Source organism: Tinamus guttatus, unplaced genomic scaffold (genome assembly GCF_059628265.1).
Source record: "Tinamus guttatus ecotype Peru unplaced genomic scaffold, ASM5962826v1 Tinamus_guttatus_pri_ptg000271l, whole genome shotgun sequence".
In the NCBI taxonomy this organism is placed as follows: Eukaryota; Metazoa; Chordata; class Aves; order Tinamiformes; family Tinamidae; genus Tinamus; species Tinamus guttatus.
In genome coordinates this window covers 1,279,299-1,297,460 of record NW_028288805.1, presented here as the reverse complement: position 1 = coordinate 1,297,460, position 18,162 = coordinate 1,279,299, and positions in this window count along the sequence as shown.

Here is an 18,162-nt window from a genome sequence, read left to right as displayed (position 1 = left end):
ACTGCTGGGAAACACTTGCTGGGAGCAAAGAAGTGAGTATTGTTAGAACAGCTGCTACTCCTGCTTTGCTAACAGAGCAGGAAAAATCTGCTGCACCAGTTGCTCTTTTTTCTTTCTTGCACTCCTGAAATGCCTTCTCATGTTACAGAGTGGGGGCCCATTTTGCTTTTAATAGTACCTGCATATCTCTAATTGTGATTTTTCGAAGAAGTCCATTCAACAAAGTGAAAATGACAGAATTTAATGAGATGTTCACTCTGAAGTCCCAAGAAACCTTTAGTATCTCCAGAGCTGGTCAGGATAACAGCAGAGTAATATAGCAATCTGAGCATCTTTTGAAACCTTTCAGCATAGAAACCTTTCACACAGGCAGTGATTTTCTAAGACTGCCAAGTTCCCAACATCATATTTCCTCATCTTCATTTAACTGATCAGACCATTCTCCAAAAGGCACCTAAGAATATGTCCATGTCTTCTGTCTGCTATTCTTTTACATATTTTATGACTTCCCTGAATGGATCTAGAGCAGCAGTCCTAACTGTTGGGACTCTCCCACTGGATGAATCTGGACTGGGCTGAGCTAAGATTACGCCTGAGCTTTCCAAGTGAGAATATGTGTCCAGTAAGAAGGCAGTCTTCACAGGTCACTGCAAACAAGAAAATCAAAAACATACGAAGTCATAATGAGTTATTTACATAAATAAAGGACATTGCTACTCCTAATTAAACACCTGTTGTGCAATTAAATCACTCATTAAAGGCAGACCTGACTTGAAAAACAGACAGATTCATGAGAAAAATGTCTTTCCAAATGCTCTGAGCTAGAAGATCAGATATTCTAAATGAGAGATTTTGAAAATGTGGGAAAGCCTCTCCATTTTTTACCACTTTTCAGATTTTTCTAGTTAGGAAACAAATTTTGTAAAAAGGGGAGAATGGTTTCCTTTTACTTACAAAAGAAACACTTTTTTTTTTTTTTTTTTTTTTTTTTCCAGGATTGATAGTTTTACCAACCATAAATGAAGCTACTTCACAAATCAACATTCTTCTTGGGTGGTGTGAATAAGAACTGGTGAGTTGTCTGGATATCACTTTGTGCTGGGGGTGTTCGAGTGAGCTGTTTGGCAACTAGATCTTTTGCAATAATTGGCTCTAACTGCATGTGTGCTTAACATATACATGTAAACACACCCAGAAAGAGTAAAAATATTTAACTTCAACAGACAATGGCTTGGCACTTTAAAAAAAAAAGGTTCTTTAGGCATTAATGAATATGATACTGTGTGAGGTCATATGTACACTAGAAAATAGCACTGCCAAAATCTATTCTGGGATACAGGTTCTTACAATGTATCTTCATCACCTGGGGTTGTGTTTGGCCGAAGGTCAATGCATCATATGAAGACAACCTGGAAATTAAAAAGCAAATCTCCAAGATGGAATCAGCATATCTGACATCTCTAGATGTATTTCAGGCAAATTCCTCTGAAGTAGGGACATTGTTTTTGTTAATTGTCTTACTTTTTTTCTCTTCAGTCTTTCTCCTCCCAAATGCACTGACAAATGTAATGCTTCTCACCTAACAAGCAGTAATACAGTTAAAAGGAATATTTTGTGTTCCCATAATGTTTACTTCAACAGGCTGTGGTATACTGTGGTGATGTTCTTTTCAAAAGGATTTGCCAGTGAAATGGCTTTGTAATGTTACAGTTAAAATTCTGCTAATGGGCAATAATTCTATCTTATTATATTACTAACAGATGCTTATAAAGTATGATTTTTTTTATTGTTGTTCCTGTCTGCTTGAAACTGCCACATTCAAGAGGAGAAAGCTGTGCTTGCCAGTAAGGACTCACAAAGTGCATCGGGGGAAGCTGGACTCTGACAAACGTGGAAGCTGTACCTTATAGAGAGGCAAGCAGCGGAGCCATCATTACATTTAGCTGCTCTTTGGGACTTGCTGGATTTTCCATCATCCTGCCTGTAATTCCTTTTCTATATATTTTCTTCCATGGTTTGCAGCCCATTGCAATATTGCTGTGGGGACAAGGACTACAGTTCCTGAAGTCACACTGTACCTTGTCCTGTATAAGCTCTGCTCCTAAAAGCTTGGGGCATCTACAGATTCCCTCCAGCTCTGGGAAATAGCAGTGTGTATTTCAGGTTATTACTTTTCATTCAGTTTGTGAAATTAGCCTTGTCTTTCTGCAAACTTGGGAAGAGGAATTTCCAAAATAATTTTAGATTTCACTTGGCCAGTGGAATTTGATACTACTTCTTGAACAATGACCACTACAAAACCAGGATCACAGGGATGTCCTGTGGACATCTGTGGAAACAGATGCTAGTAATGCAGTGTGCCAGTGGTTCTGTGCTACTAAAAGACATGATTTTTTCAGTCAATAAGGAATTCACCTCTGATTTAGCTCATGGTTTTATGTGGAGGTTTGCAATCCTATGAGGGGAAAATTTGACTCTTGCTAGCAATATTTTTCAGCATGGATTGTAATAAATGAAGTACCACCATCTTCCCAGTAGAAAAGACTGGGGATAAATCTTAAATTAGAATGTAAGCACTTTATGTGATTGAGCAAGCTCTGCTGTAAAAGCTAGGAATGTGATCCAAATTCAAACTGTGAACTGTATCACCTACTTCTTTATCAAAACTTTTACTGCTTTTTAAAAGCAAACTTCCTCCCTTGGAGATTGAGTAGGATGAGTGAATGATGTGACTGTATAAAGACCAAGTGTTGTCTGGAAGTATTTTTCCTATTTTCTATCTGAGTAGAAATTTTTGTTGGTAGATTCACACACATTGAAATTTCATTTTTGTTTCAGAAGAGTCAAAGGACCAGTGCACCACTTACCCAAGGGCAATTCTTAAGCACTTCATAAGCAGTTCTATGCAAGTGTGATTAAATTGCATTGATAATGCTTATATTCTAAGCATAAGCAGAAGAGAAGTAAAATTCTGTATTAGCCGGGCTAGAGGTGGACTAAATGCACTAAATATAGCTGTCTGCACAGTAAATCTTGTGCCATACTTCCTTCCTTCACAGTGACATCATCCAGGCTTGTAGTGTATAACGTGTCCCAGGTCGTAGTGTTGAAAACACAGGGCTGAACTCTTGTAGGCTGGAGCAAGAATAATACCAAGAAATATACCTATATATTATATATAGTTAGACTCTAAAAAGGCATTTTTTGTGTTCCCATGGTTTCCACGCGCTGAGCTTTTAAAGCCGATTTGGCCAGGATTTTCTTCTGCTTGGCACTGTGCTGGTACCACTACATGACTGGCTCTAGATCAAATTTCAGCAGGCTGACCTTTATCACTGCTGTTTTAAGCAAGAGAAATCACCAGCATCAATACATTACCCATAGTGGCACATCATGTCTGCAAGCACTGGGGAAACCTGGGCTGACATTTTGTCAGTGACAGAAGCATGAGACTATGGTCCTGTTTGCAGTCTTCTCCCTGATTGATAGCTCTCTGTCTTGAAACTGATGTCTGTGATGGGTTTCCTTGGCTCCCTGTTTGGCTTTCTGAAGCTGCTTAGAGCGTATCCAGTCCTACCCTGCAATACTTCATCATGCACCTAGTGTCCTATAATCTAAGGGATACTTGTTGTAAATATCAGACCTGTGTCTCTTCAGAGCTGCCCATAGACCTGGTCTTTCCCCTCTCCTCATCTTCCACTTTGCACCTATCTGCTTCTGGCCATTCACTGTTGGCTTTGACTCCATTTAGTCGTTGGTTTCTGAAGGTCTCATCACACTGCCTGGTCTTATTTTTTTGACCATGTAAGAGGTTCTCATCCACCTTCCTCTGGCAGAACAGTGGTTGTTTCAGTGAGATGCTGATCCCTTGGCAGACCAGGACTCTCTGACTCAGGGAGGTGCACACAGGGCAGGCATGGGGAGATGATCTGAGCATGGGGTAAAGATGACTAGACTCAGACTCCTTGTACAACATTTCTGTTTTCCTGCTGTTTATAACTAGCTAGATTACTCTGCATGCAAATGCTGTGTGAATATATGAGAAGTCCTGTATCAGTCTGAGCCACATGCAGGCAGATGACCCCAAAAAAGTTCCCTTTGATCTTAAAGAAACAGAAAGGAGAAACACTGTGTATGAAGTCTTTCCTCTGCATGACAAAGCTTCAAAACCAAAACAAGTACAATGGATTGATGATGGATAGTTGATACTGATGTGATTCAATATTTCTCTGGTGGGAGGATTACTCAGTTAAATCGGCTCATGTGTTTATTAGGATTTAACATCTGAGAAATGTCTGTTCATTAATAGCATTGTGTTGGAATAATGACCTTCACTTTCAAAATTTGTATGATAAAATTTGTCAGTTGTCAAATGAATAAATGTAGTTTTACAAAAGAGAGATCGTGTGTGGCTAATGACAGGTCAGTAACTCAATACCTGGTAGAAAAATCCATATTTGTTCTAAACTACATTATTTAGAGGAACAGAGATTTCTAGTTTGGTACAGAACTCACATAGCATAAAACCAAGAGAAATTTTCCAAGCTCATGACAGAAGTTTTACTTGTTATATAATGAGGAAAAAGGTAAAATTAATGAGAAACCTGGATTAATTAAAAAACAAAAAAGGATATGCTGACTTAAATTCAGAAGTCAGGGCAAATCTGCAGGCATATTGGAAATACAGAAGGATCTTGTATGTCTATGAATATCTAACTCACTGCTAGCATCCCTATTGAGTCTAGGACATGAGCACACACCACAAAGATCAGAGCTGTGAACTAGCTGCAATTGAAATCATCGTTAGTTATTTTAGCAAAGGCTGCAGAACTTTAAACCTGGGACCTTTCTTTCCCCTAGAGTTATTTTTCTGTAGAGTGGGATTCAGGATAAATCAGTAAGTTCTTTACTCTTTGATTAAAAAAAAATCTTATGTTTACAAAGGTGATAGCTCAGCTCTAACCATCACCAGGACTCTTTGTGGGTTATTTTGAAATGTCTTCTGTTCTTCTACCAATCATCTTCTCAATTGCTACCTAAGGATCTTTACCTTTAATTAATCTCACTCTGATAGCAGTGACAATCTTTTCTTTTTGAGCTTGATTCTTTTTCCTTCTTATTTTCTTCACTCTAAAGCTCCAAGTGAGAGATGATACCCAAATTAACTACTTTTGTCCTGACAATGGGCACAGGCTTTTAATGGGAACATTCATTTTGTTACACTATGGTTATTCTCATGCTTAGTACACTCAAGTTCTCAAAAAATTCTGTTAGACTCAATGTTCTTTAGGATTTCTGTTCTGTTGTTTTCTGGGCCTACTCTTGGTCTTTGTTTCCTGTTCCTATTCAGTTTTACTTTACTTTCTCTAGCAAATAATTTGTTTCAGCATTAAGTTGATGAGTTGACAAAGCTTCATAACATTACATGTTATTTGGTCATAAGCATAATAGCTCAGTTTTACCTTAACAAGGAACCTTTTATTTCATTTTATTGATTTTTTTTTTTTTTTTTTTGCGGGGGCGGGAACAAACAATAGCACAGAGAGATAAGTCCACTCTTAGAGTCTGTTGGTTACAATCACTTTTGAACACTCTTATATGTTCTAGGAATTCTTTCAGTTTCAGTCTCTTACTACTTTGAAATCAGTATTTCTTTTTACATCAAACTACAGCAAAACAAAGGACCTCAGCATACATGTAACATTTTTTTCTTGTTGATTGTGGACCTATCTGATTGCATCTTACCTTTATTTTAACTCCAAATCTGTATGAAAGTTAATAAACTAGATTACTTATGTATTCATCAACAGCTGTTGGGCTATATAATTCACATTTAACTTGCTGTTCTTTTCCCTTAGGAAAAATAGGGAGTGTGAATTGTAGACTCAATGATTGCTGCGTTTGAGAACATAAAGACAATTGATCACTGTGGTAATCAGCACAGAAATAAATTTCTATTTTATTGTTGCTTCTTTTACATTATAATCTCCATCATGTTTTGGAAATGTAATGAGATGAAAAGATCAGTAACATGATCTAACCAATAAGCAAATAATCTTCATAATGTTGTATGAAAGATATACTAAATGTTTTTTGTTCCCTGTATTCATCTATAGCCAATTCAGCAAAATATTTCCTAACTTTTATTATGAACAAAGCCTACTGGCTAGCTTGTGGCAGTAATCATTGAGTATGCTAACCCTGTAAATTCACAGAGGTCTGTAGCAGTGCAGTGGTCCTGCGCTATTACAGGTCAATGGAAGCTTTGACACTGCCATGGTGACAATAGGATCAAGCCCTGAGTGTACAAGATAAAATGACATGAAACCTTCCCACAGCTACTTTCCAATATCCAAAAATGGATTACATCCTTCATATCCCTGAAAGATAGAAGATGGATTATTCATTTAGCAGTCAATCAGAAAACAATGCTGATGAGATTTCAATGCCATTTTATCCAAAAAGTTTTCCTTTTCTTCCCTACAGTCATTCTCAAACAGTGTCTAAAAAAAAAAAGTTGAACTATTAGTTCAACTATTGACCCCAAACACTTAAAATAATGAAGAAAAGTAAATTATGTTTTCTTTTGGAAAGAAACAGTTCTTTGAGTTCCTAGATACTTATTCGCTATAGTAGATATGTATGGGAAACAGCATGTAAGTTTTATCAAAGGCAGTTTTGATACAAAAAGCTCAGCTCTTTATTATTGCTTGAAAGTCATTTTTGCATCATATATGCCCATTTGGAATGTATTTAGAAACGGCTTTGGAAGTCTCCGTGTGTTCTGAATGTCAGGCATCAGTGCTATGCTGTGCCTTAACTCCTGTGTGGATAAAGGTTAAAAAAAAACTGCATGGCCTATTGGCTCAAACATGATAAATGAGCCCAGTGTCACTTGGCATCGTTTTTTTATTGGTACAAAGCCTCTAATTGAGTGACTTGCACATATGACAGGCCAAGGCAATGGAGTTAAAAGAAATGAACATATCAAAGTTACTTAGTAATAGTTCAATTGCTCCAGAATGTTAATCAAAATCTCTTGGGAGTCTGTCTACTGGCTGCTTTAACTCACCTGTATGTATTTCAACCATTTTAGATCCTTTCTTTCCCATTTGGCCATCTAGCTGGCAGTTGTTTCAATATTCAGCTCTCCACAAATTTGACAGTAGATCACTTACCAGTGGTAAAACCACTACAAATGATGTCAATGCTAATAAACAAGCCAGACCCCAGCTTTGACAGGGAAGAGTTTATATGCAGAATTATCTTCTATTTTCATTTAATTTTCATTATGACTACATTTCAGTACTGTGTAAATTAGGTTTTATTTTTATTTTTTTTCCAAAAAAATGTTAATCTCAATTGCTTTCAGGCATTTATTGCTCACTAAGATTTGACAAGTATTAATGCTTTGAGTATTCACTGTTCCCCCTTTGCTGCTTGCACTGGACACCTGGTCACTGAGGTACCTTTCTGGTTTCTTCCATGTGGCTGAATGACTCCAAGTCTACAACCACTTTTTAAATTGGCAGGTAAACATTTTTAGCACAAATAAGGCTGCATGTTGGTTTCTCAACCAGTAATTTTTCTTGTGATAAAAATTAGGCACATAATTTTATCCCACCTATGGAGAACAGATAGAGGTGGAAATATCATTTTTATTCATGCCCTTTGTTAACTCTACGTTATTGAAAGCAGCTAGACCGTATCATTGCCAGCGGTGAATCAGATCTGTGTTTACATTTTAACTTACAGTTTCCTGCTTTTTTCAAATGTCATATATTCCATCAGGCTTAAGGACAGTTACACAAGAAAACATGTCTATGTGCATTATAGCTATGCTAGTAGGCTTATTAGCTTTTCCTTTTTATAACTGCCTTTCTTGTACCAAAGATATTTTGCTAGTTTATGCAAATCATGTATTTCTCTCACTCTTCAATAAAGCCATATTGGCATGTCAGTTGAAGGTCTTTCTGTACAAATGTTATTTTGATTTGAAATATACAATATTTTGTCAAGGTGCACACAGGAGAGCTAAGAGATTTCACACCAAATCCAAAGAAAGCTTCAGTTCAAAATCAAATGAAGACTACTCTCCATTAACCTAGCTATGAATAGGGATCAAGTTCTTCAGGAATGGGAGAATTCTTGGCCCATAACACTGGAGACTCCTTGTATCCCTTCACCTGCAGAAATTAGGCTGTTCAGCAATTGCAGCCTGTTGGCCTTATGATGACCTAATTGCACTTCAATATTCTCTACTATCTTGAGAGTCTTAAAATAACTGTCTTAATACAGTAAATGAAAAAAAATTCCTGTAAACAAAATGTATATTTCGTATGACGTAAAAAATAGATTTTCTTTTGTTAAACTCAAGAGGTTCTTTACATAACAATGTCTGTTGTTAGAATTATAGAACCTACCCTGGGGCCTGTTTTGAAAACTCCTTACATATAAAAGAATTTGTATATGTACAATTGTACCTTAAAGGTAAATAGATCAGTATAATTTAATTTATACTTTATATTTGGAGATGAAATAGGCTGTCTTTCCAGTGCTCTGCTTAATACTTCGATTTATTAAATATCCTCTGACTTAGGCTGGCTGCTTACTGTTAAATGATAACCTGAACTGTATCGAATTTTGAGATGGACCAAGAATATTTTTGCCTTGGTTCTGCATGAAAGTGGAAGCAAATGGAGAAAACTGGGAAATTTGAGCCCAGTCCGTACATATATTCATAGACCTGTTTGCTAGATGTTACTTTCTTAAAGTGAGAAGTCAGAGCTAGCTATTTTTTGGTAGCTTATTTCTTGTGTCCATATGTGAATAAGCTTCACTGTTTCTGTACTGAAGCTCACCGTTTTACCAATTCATCTATGCTGGCACAGTTAAATCAGTATGATTTAACATTATACTGCAAATTACATGATGACTTACCACAACTCTTGTCTGCGCACAAGTATAGACAAGATCTGTGCCTACACCAGCCAACATTGCTATTGGGGATTTTCTAATCATATATGAAACCCCTTAACAATTCATGTATTTAAAGTAGCGGGAAATAAGTAAGGAGTTTTGACAACTGCTCATTAAAATATCCAGCTTATTTTATTGCTCGCTATCATGGTCTTGACGGCATATTTTTCGGAATGGTTCTTTTTTAGCTGAAATTAGAGCGATGGAAATCATGAAGCATTCAGATGACCCCCTGTTTTTTCCATTATGCTGATCTCAGTGATGACATTGGCAAGTTGAAGGCGTAGATTTAATAAAATCTGATACTTAAATTCTTAGATATTCTTCAATTCTTAGGAATTATAGAGAAACCCATCCAATGCTAACAGTTGTGGAAAAGGATAGTAAGAGCCTGTTTGACAGGACTGAAGGGTGGTATGACTATTCTTGAAATGATAATGCAATGACATCAGGAACTTCCATTACAGAAGAAAATGAAATTAATAAAATCAAATGTTCCCTTTTAGTCAAATATTAGTGACATTATAAAATACACAGGATGTTCAGGAAGGAGTGTTATCACAGGCACTGTGGCCACAGATTTCTGCTTTGTTTTCCCATTTTCTCATTCACCTTGAGACTCAGTAGTAGACTGGCAGCCTGAAAGCAAGAGCACCTTGCAAATGATACCTTAGCAAGAACACTGACACGTACTAGCATGCCCACTCACCAGCTGTGTAATCCATTGCAAGGAACAGTTAATGTATCAATAGACTGCTGGTGATGCAGAAACAGTCTTTTAGGGAGATCATTGCCAGAATCACAGAGGATGCTGCCACTGTCACGGGGCTAAGCCTTTGCTAGTCTTGTTGAAGTCCATCTGCTTTCAAGTTTTGAGCCTCTGCAACCTCTTTCTGTAAACTCTGCTATATTAGCTTCCCCTACTCCAAAGTATTTAACTGCTTGCGGACCACATACCTAGGGCCCAGCTACCAGGTGACACAACTGTGCAATCTTCACTAAAACTGCAAGAAGAGAGCTGCACCCCACAGAGGGCTCAGAGCAGATAAAGCCTGCCTGTTGTATCAGGTAGGCTTCCTAACCTTCACTTAGCTCCATGCAACTCCTGGTCGGGAGTTAGTTTAAAAACAGTACAACCGTTTCTAAATGAGCAGGAATAATAATATTGATATAAGATAATGGGCTGAAGTGGGCAAGCAACACCCTTCAAGCAAGGTACAATTCATTTAAAACAATAGCATTTAAGAGAAAGTGGCTTAATAAACTGCCTGTAATGATGTCTAACCTGTCTAGCTAGTCTTTCAGACAGTGATCCCACAAGTTCTCAGCATCCTAGAGCACTTGTGCAGCACCTGGGATGCAGGTGGCAGTCACACACTCACCAGCCTTTCTGTCTTGCCTGGTGTCTCAGCTGCACAGGACCCTTTAATAATCTTATCCCCGTTCAGAGGTGCCAGTCACTTCAAAACTGTTTAGTGACATCCAGACTATTCTCAGCAGTGGTAAAACATCTGTGTCACAGCTTGGAAGTAGGTTGTTCTTCTGTAAGTGCTCCTACTCTGCCTATTCATTTATATGACATTTATGCTATTGCCAAGGTAAAAGGAGTTATCCTCACTTGATTTTGTCTGGCTACCCACCCTGTTAAGTCTGTACTTTCAGGAAAGACTAATAACTTCTCTTCTAGTAGCGTCACTTCCCTGGGTATATTACGTTCACTATTCATAAAATGGTTGCATATCAATGTTATTAGATTATAAAACAGCAGCTCCTTGTTCACCACAGCCAAGTCCAGAGAAAAGACTCCACCTGTGTATATTGAGACAAATTCCTTCCTGTGAAATCACACAGGCTGTTCTTTATAATCCTAAACTGCCTGACCCCTTTGCAAATTAAAAGGAGCAAGGAGGTTAGAGCACACTCTGCAAAACACTCCAGATGACTGCTCCGTTTTATGCAGAAGTCACAATTCAGCTGCCTTCTGGCTCGCAGGAAAGCAAAGGACACCTTCTTTTATCAGCTGGTTAGAAACTATCATTTGGCAGGATTTCAAGAGTGAGGCATGTTTTGTACTGACCTGTGAAATAAGTATATCTGCCAGAACAAAAATAAAAGCGCCTACTGTAGTGAAACTTTTTTTAGGCAGGACAGCACAGCAGTATACATGGAGAGTTGTTAAATTTTGGTTGCATGTTCTAAAATAGATTAAATCTAATGACACTATGGCTGGAACAAATTTAGGATCTTTTGAGGTAAGAGAAGAAAATGGGGAGTGAGAATGACTCTGAGTCATAGATGAGTCCTGATCTCTGAGGATGTGCACAGGCAATACTTTGACTGATCTCGGCGGGACATCACTGCTTGCATAACAACTTCCGGATCAGGTCCATTTTGAGTGCTGAGTCAGCCTCACTTCTAAAATTTAGTTATTTTATCTAGCAGTCAGTTTGGAAAGTGTGGGAAGATACTTTCATTGCTTGTAAACTTGGCTGCTTCTGAGGGCTTTTCTTTTTCAGGATTGATGCTTTAAGAGTGATAAGTTGAATATACCCCCCAAAACCTTCTTTTGCATAGGAAATGAAGACAGAGAAGGTGATTGCTCACTTAGTTCCATTTCTCACTGTTTGCAGAGAGGCTCACAAGCCTTCAGGCATTGCAAGGGAGTTGATATTCCAAATAGCATTTCAAGGCAAAGGTCACTTGCTAGGATTAGCTGAGCTTTTTTGCATTGCTAAATATTTTCTTTCAGCTTTAAATCTAAAAGGACATGTAATTGTCTGAGGAAAGAAAATTATGCGGGCAAAAGTGTATATCTTAGTATATACCCTTTCCTTATAAAATCTTAAATCAGTTCAAGAAATACTTAGTGTTTCTTATTGGTCTGTATCATTCCCTTGCCTTTCTGGTGAGGCAGGGACTCACATTATTTCTGTAGGCAGATGCTGCTTTAATTCTTTATCCAGAGATCATCATAAGATGCAGAATTCATGGCTGTCAGAGGTTTATGTCTGTGTATCCTTCTTTTTGTTATTGCTTTTATCCTACAGAGAATTCCAATGGAAAAACTGCTATAAAAATAGGTATGTTTACCATTAATATACGTCTGTATATGCTTTTTATATATATATATAGGTGAATTATGCTTTTTTTTATTAACAGTGAATAAAAGCTTTAGTTCAGAATAAAATTTTCAAAATGTAGAGGCTTTTGGTGCCCCAAAACTTGCCTTATAATACTTCGTTTGTAATAAGGAAATGCACATGATTAATCTGTGAAATGTAGTTGGTTCATTTACATCCATTAAAAAGGACAGGAGTGTGTATTATCCCAGCTTCCTTCATGAATATTTACAACAGATTAGATCATTAGGGTTTGCAACTTACCAGCCATTGATTTGAATCTGATTTTCTGCTGTTACAGTGTTTAATTTATAGAGGGCTGAAACCGACAGTTTTTCCCCCCACCCCAAAAAAGCAAAGGCTGAATATTGATTTGAGGATTTGAAATGCAGTAAGAGAGAAATGCCAATTTAAGAATATTTTTTTTTGTAGAAGGTCATCTATATAAAAGGGAGATGGGAATGATGGATATCACGCTTCCTATGTGACATCAGCTGTCCCATGCAGATAATATGCTTACAAAATCATTATGGTAGGGTGCTGTTAACGTCTTCACTCCATGCCAGCAATTTCAATCACTAGCAAATCTCTCAATTATTTGCTTCTCATCTTCTTAATTTCTCAAAGTGGTTTCAAACTTATCCCATGGAGAACATGTAAGAGTGTTCATCCTGCTAGAGGACAGAGAGGGGCAGGACAAAAACAAAGTTTGCACAGGAGTAGTTATGTTTTTTTTTTTTTAAGTTTGATCTTTACAACTGAAGTAGTTTTGTAATTGTGTTATGTTTTGCCCCGGGAATGTATGGCAGGTCTTGCAGTTTACTAAAGTCATCCGTCTCCAGAATCACTCGTGTCTGGCTTGTGCTACACATTCCTACCTGTAAAGCTTTTCGTATGTTCACACATCCTTGCATACATCATATTTAATTTTTTGCCCTATAGGCATGAGTTTGAGTGGGGGCCAGTCAAGCTGACCAGCTGTTCGATGACCCAAGACTTCTACAAACCCTTTTGTGTAAGCTCCGCTATTATGTTTACCCTGTGTTACCTATATTCACATAAGCAGCAGAGTGAAGTGGGCCAAGTCCAACCAGCAGCTGAGGAAAGATGCCATACAAACTGCAACTACAATCCCTGACTGTCTCATCCTGAGAGAGGACATGATACAAACGGGGCTGCTTGTAGCACCTGGAGGAAGGACAGTGCCCAGACTTGCAACTCGGCCGTGAGCACACACAGAATGGGGTGGTGGGTAAGGCTGGAGGCAGGAAGAGCACCTGCAAGTTGCATTTTGGACCCTATAACCCTGCTGATCCCCAAGACAGAGTCCAGGCAAGGAGGAGGAAGTTTGCACCTGTTTAAGCTTGTGCTTTTTGTGTTGCTTTTTGGGCTTAGTTTCTTCCTGGGCTCTAAACTCTGTTCCCACCTATGCCATCTCCAGCTGTCTCATCCCTCACTGTACCTGCCCTCCTTTTTTAGATGGTGGTTTTGTGTGAGCAGGAAACAAAGAAATTGCCTTTTAACAGAGCCGGTTTTCTTTAACAATGCACTCTGGTAGTCAGATGAAATAAGAGAAGAGTATGTCACATAAAAATACCCAGGGTCCGCAGGTAAGCATATTTTCCAGAGGGATGAATCAATACATTGTGAGTAGAAAGAGAAATGCACTGAAAGAATGCCAGAATATTTGAACAAAATCCACAGAAAAAAATAAAATAATCTTTGCAAACAAGCAGTGGCTGATCATTCAGATGACATCATTGTTATTTCAAAAGAAAAATAGACAAAATAAATATTTCATCCATTTTAAGAAAGGTGTTTAGGAAGAGTGATGAAACTTGACATGAAACGAAGTCTTTCTTAGAAGGGGTAAACATCTCTTAGAAGTTATGAAGAATATGTCTGGCCCCAGAAGGGTCTTTCATGTCAGTGTCAACCTCAACCTCATGTTCCACAAAAGCAAAAATTTGTCATCACTGCAAACTATCATTTCAGAGCAAATATGATGTTTTCCCAGGTACAGGGAAGACACTTTCCCCTAACACCCTCACTGCTATTTGGACGAAGGAAACCATGCAAGAGCTCAAAGACAAACAGGATCCTCTTCACAGCAACTGCCTTTTTTGGACATTTGTCCCTTTCAGAAAAGATATGTTAGCCAAAATTACATTTTCCTGTATCAAATATAACAAATATCACCAAACTGTTTATTTTGGTGCTACTTGATGATACATATCTCTTTTCCTGGCACAGTCACCATGGGAACAAACTTTAGATAAATGCCCTCAATGTCTCTCTGTGCTGGAATCTGATGAATTTTCCTTAGGGTCATAGGAGCAAATCTAGCCTTCTGAAACCATGCATCAGATATCATAATACACCCTGAAATATTTTAAGGGTTATGACAGAATATTTTGGCTCATCCTTTAAATCTAAGAATACTTTTCTTAACAATGCCTTAGGAATGTCCTGAGCAGAGTTTGAGAGAGATTTGAGAGAGAACTGGCTCTGCTGAAGAGGAAGAGTAGATAAGGAAGAGGATGTGTTCAGATCTTCCCAAGATTCCTGTAGCTAAGAAATTTGGGAGGAAAAGGAAGAAGTGTTTGAAGGAAGCAGAAGTATCAAGAGGTGCATATGAAAGAAAACCAGATAACTGCATTACCAGAAAGCAAGTAAACATTTTAGAAGTAGTTCTAGCAGTAGGAGCAAACTGTTTTGCCCCAGAAGATACGTGGATATTTGGCTCTCTGATAAGATATGTGTACCCTGTTACAGCATCTGTTCAGCAGAAAAGAGAGTTGATAGGACTTTGTAAACCCAGATTTTTATTGTTGCTTATGAGCACTCAGGGACACTCCATCTTATGAAAAAAATCATGATTTATTTACTTATCTTGCAGAACGGATGTGTACGTCCTAAATTAAACTCCCCTCCCAAGATTTGCAAAGGGCATTAACAACTCATTTAAAACTCATACTGAAGTCAAGTACAGTTTAGTCATGAACTGACACAAGCAGACCCAAAGCAGCACACTCTGACAATAGTACACAGTCGCAGGGTGCTCTTAATGACTTGCCTTAGTCATACAGCACCAAAGTGTTCTGTAATTACCATTGTCAGCTGTTACAAAACGAGCATCCTTCTGCTCTCTTCTAGCTCTCTGACTGTAATATTTCTTTTTTTATTTCACAAGTAATCAAAGCGCAGGAAGCGACAACACAATTAATACAGGTTTCCTGACATTCAGCCTATTCATGAGACACTATCAGAATCTTTTAAGCCTTCCACCAGCATCCTGCAACTACTCAGATGACAGATAAATCTTCCTTTGGGCTGTGTGAGAAATCATGTGCACAGAAGCAAATGTCTTCACGGGTCACACTTGCCATTGCAACTCACCCTGTTCTCCATCTCTTAGTAACACTTTTTAGAAGCTCTGCAATTCTGAAAGTGCAAGCAAAGTGTGTCAGGCATGAATCCCCAAGGAAGACCAGCTGTAAGACCATTACTGCTCTCTCCTTACCACAGCAAGATACCATCCAGGCCCTTGTTCCCAGTGGAGGCAGCAGGATAGCCAGAAGCAGTCTGTGTTCTCATAGATGGGTTGAGGAAGATGCAATTCCAAAGTGCTCTGAGGATTTGAAGCATGGGTTAGCTTTGAGCCCCTTCTGCAAACTTGTAGGCATCAGAATTCAGTTCAGCTACATTTCTGCTAGGAAGCAAAATGGCCCAGGGTCGTCCTTGTCCCCTAAGGACAAGAGGCGTGGAACAACCTCCATATGCAGGAATAAGCCCTTTTCCCCCATCCAAAATGGTATGATCTGTAGTGTTTTTTCGAAATCAGGGTCACACAGTACCCTGCAAACACAGTTTCAAATAATTCAGCACTCAAAGATGAGGAAATGTCATCCCCATCACCTGCTGTGCCAGCGCTGGGGTCCACAAGGAAGCACAGATGTTTTTTATACAGCTTAGGAGGATAACCAATCCTCCATAGCTGTAGCATGATTTTTGATTTCAGAGTTAAGTCTTTCATGTGATTCTTCTTCAGGGGCTTATGGAGCTATAGGCTAGCAATGGAGATTGATGAATAAAGAAAATGAAAAGACCATAAAAGTTGTCTTCTTTATGTTCACTTTGTTTGAGCACAGGATCTAAAGGGACTTCTGAAGGCTAAGCCTGGTCTTCCTGCATCTTGGGCTACTACGTGGTAGATGTTCCAGGATCAAAGCACCAAATCCTCATTTATGGCAGGATATAACACACTATATCAAACTACAGACTTGTAAAAGGCACAGAGGGCCCATAGCTATGATGAACCACAGAAAAGTGGGAGATTGTCTATCACTGCCAATGTTTTCTGCAACTGAAAGATTTATGAGATGAAATTCCCAGGTGCTGAGAGAAAATAGATATTGCCTTATGCTATCAGGTGAAGGTAAGAAAATGAAAACAGTGCTTGTTATTCTGACATTGTTGCTCCCAAACGTGCTAATCAGCTTAGCTCTAACCAAGTGGACCACTGAGGGATCTGTTAGAGGTTAATTCATTAAAGGCATGTGACTTAACCTCTATGACTTACTGTGGTTTTCTATCTTTCTCAGCTGTGGTCTTTCTTCCGTGCTTCTAAGGAAAGTAGAGAAAATAAGTTTACAGATCTTCTCAAATTTGCAAATATCATAAGAAGAACCATAGCTCATTGCTATGAAAAAGGGACCTTTTTATGAGCCCTCCAGGAACATTGATAAAACGCCACTGGATAACACTGTCTACAGAACACACAATTTATTTATTTTTTCCTATTTCTTAGAACATTGATTTTGCTATAAATATATCTGCATGCAAATAATGAAATGGTGTGATGCCAAATATTTCAAGGTTTTCACCTATCTTATTTAGCTGATCTGTGAAATTTCATGTGTCTCTGTCATCACGAAGCTATTAGTTTTCCAGAAATGAGTTAAAAACCTAGTTCATAACAGAGGAAAGATACTACTTGCTTCTATGTAGACACATTTTGTGGTCCTACATTTGCAATAAAACACTTTCATCTCTCACAGTTTTGCCTCAAACTCTTTGTAAAAATTGAAACTTAGGTTCATTCAGCCTTGTTATGATGCAGCAACTCTTTTTAGCAGTCAGCTCTCATTTACCTCAGCAGGATTAACTATGATTTCACTGAATCCATTATGTTCAGTGCCCATGCCCTCCCTGATCCTTTGTACATCTCTCCTTTTTTTCTTTTTTTTTTACCCTTAAAAAAATTCTCTTACATGTCAGTGCTTTAAAAATTATTATGGAAGTCTAAATGGAAAAGAGTTTGGGGTCACTGTTTGAAATAAACACGTCAGTGTTTACTTACAAGGTAATAAAAGTCAGATGAAAAAGTAGAAAAGTCCTAAATGCTAGTGCTAAATTGTCAGAAAGTAATTTCTATCAGAAAGTCCTGCTTGCTTTTCAGCTTGTAAGAGGCTTATCAACTTGTTCACCCACAGTTGCTCCCTTCTGCTTTCTTTCTGTCACTTGCAGTCTATGCAGGATGTCTATAAATCACATTGTCTTGGTCTAAATATGGGCTGTGCCCAAACGGCAGCTCTGGCTCCCGTCATACTACCTGCCTGTCTCATACAGCAATACTAGCAAACCTGGTGGTGAAAAGCCAGCTGGGTTAGTTTCTTAATCTGGTTAATGAGCTTGGTGCTTTGGTGCTTTTTTGGTGGGAGAAAAGGGAGGTTTCTTTTGTTTTAATGTGGGGCAAATTATCAGACTGATGAGCTTTTGCAAAATGCTCAACATAAAAAGTAGACAGATAAATTTTTCTCTTGCTGTTCATTATCTCTGTACGGCACAAAAATTTCATCAGCACTGTAAACTTTATGTGCAAAGATCATAGGGCCTTAGCCATGGCTGCAAGATTTTCATATCATCCTGGCTGTTAACCTCTTCCTTGCCCTTCACAACTACGCTAAGACCATGTTACTCCATATTACCTTAAGGCAAATGAAATTCTGGACCACAGCCTTATCCCTTAAAAACCTTCCATGCACTTGGTGATAGGTGTGTT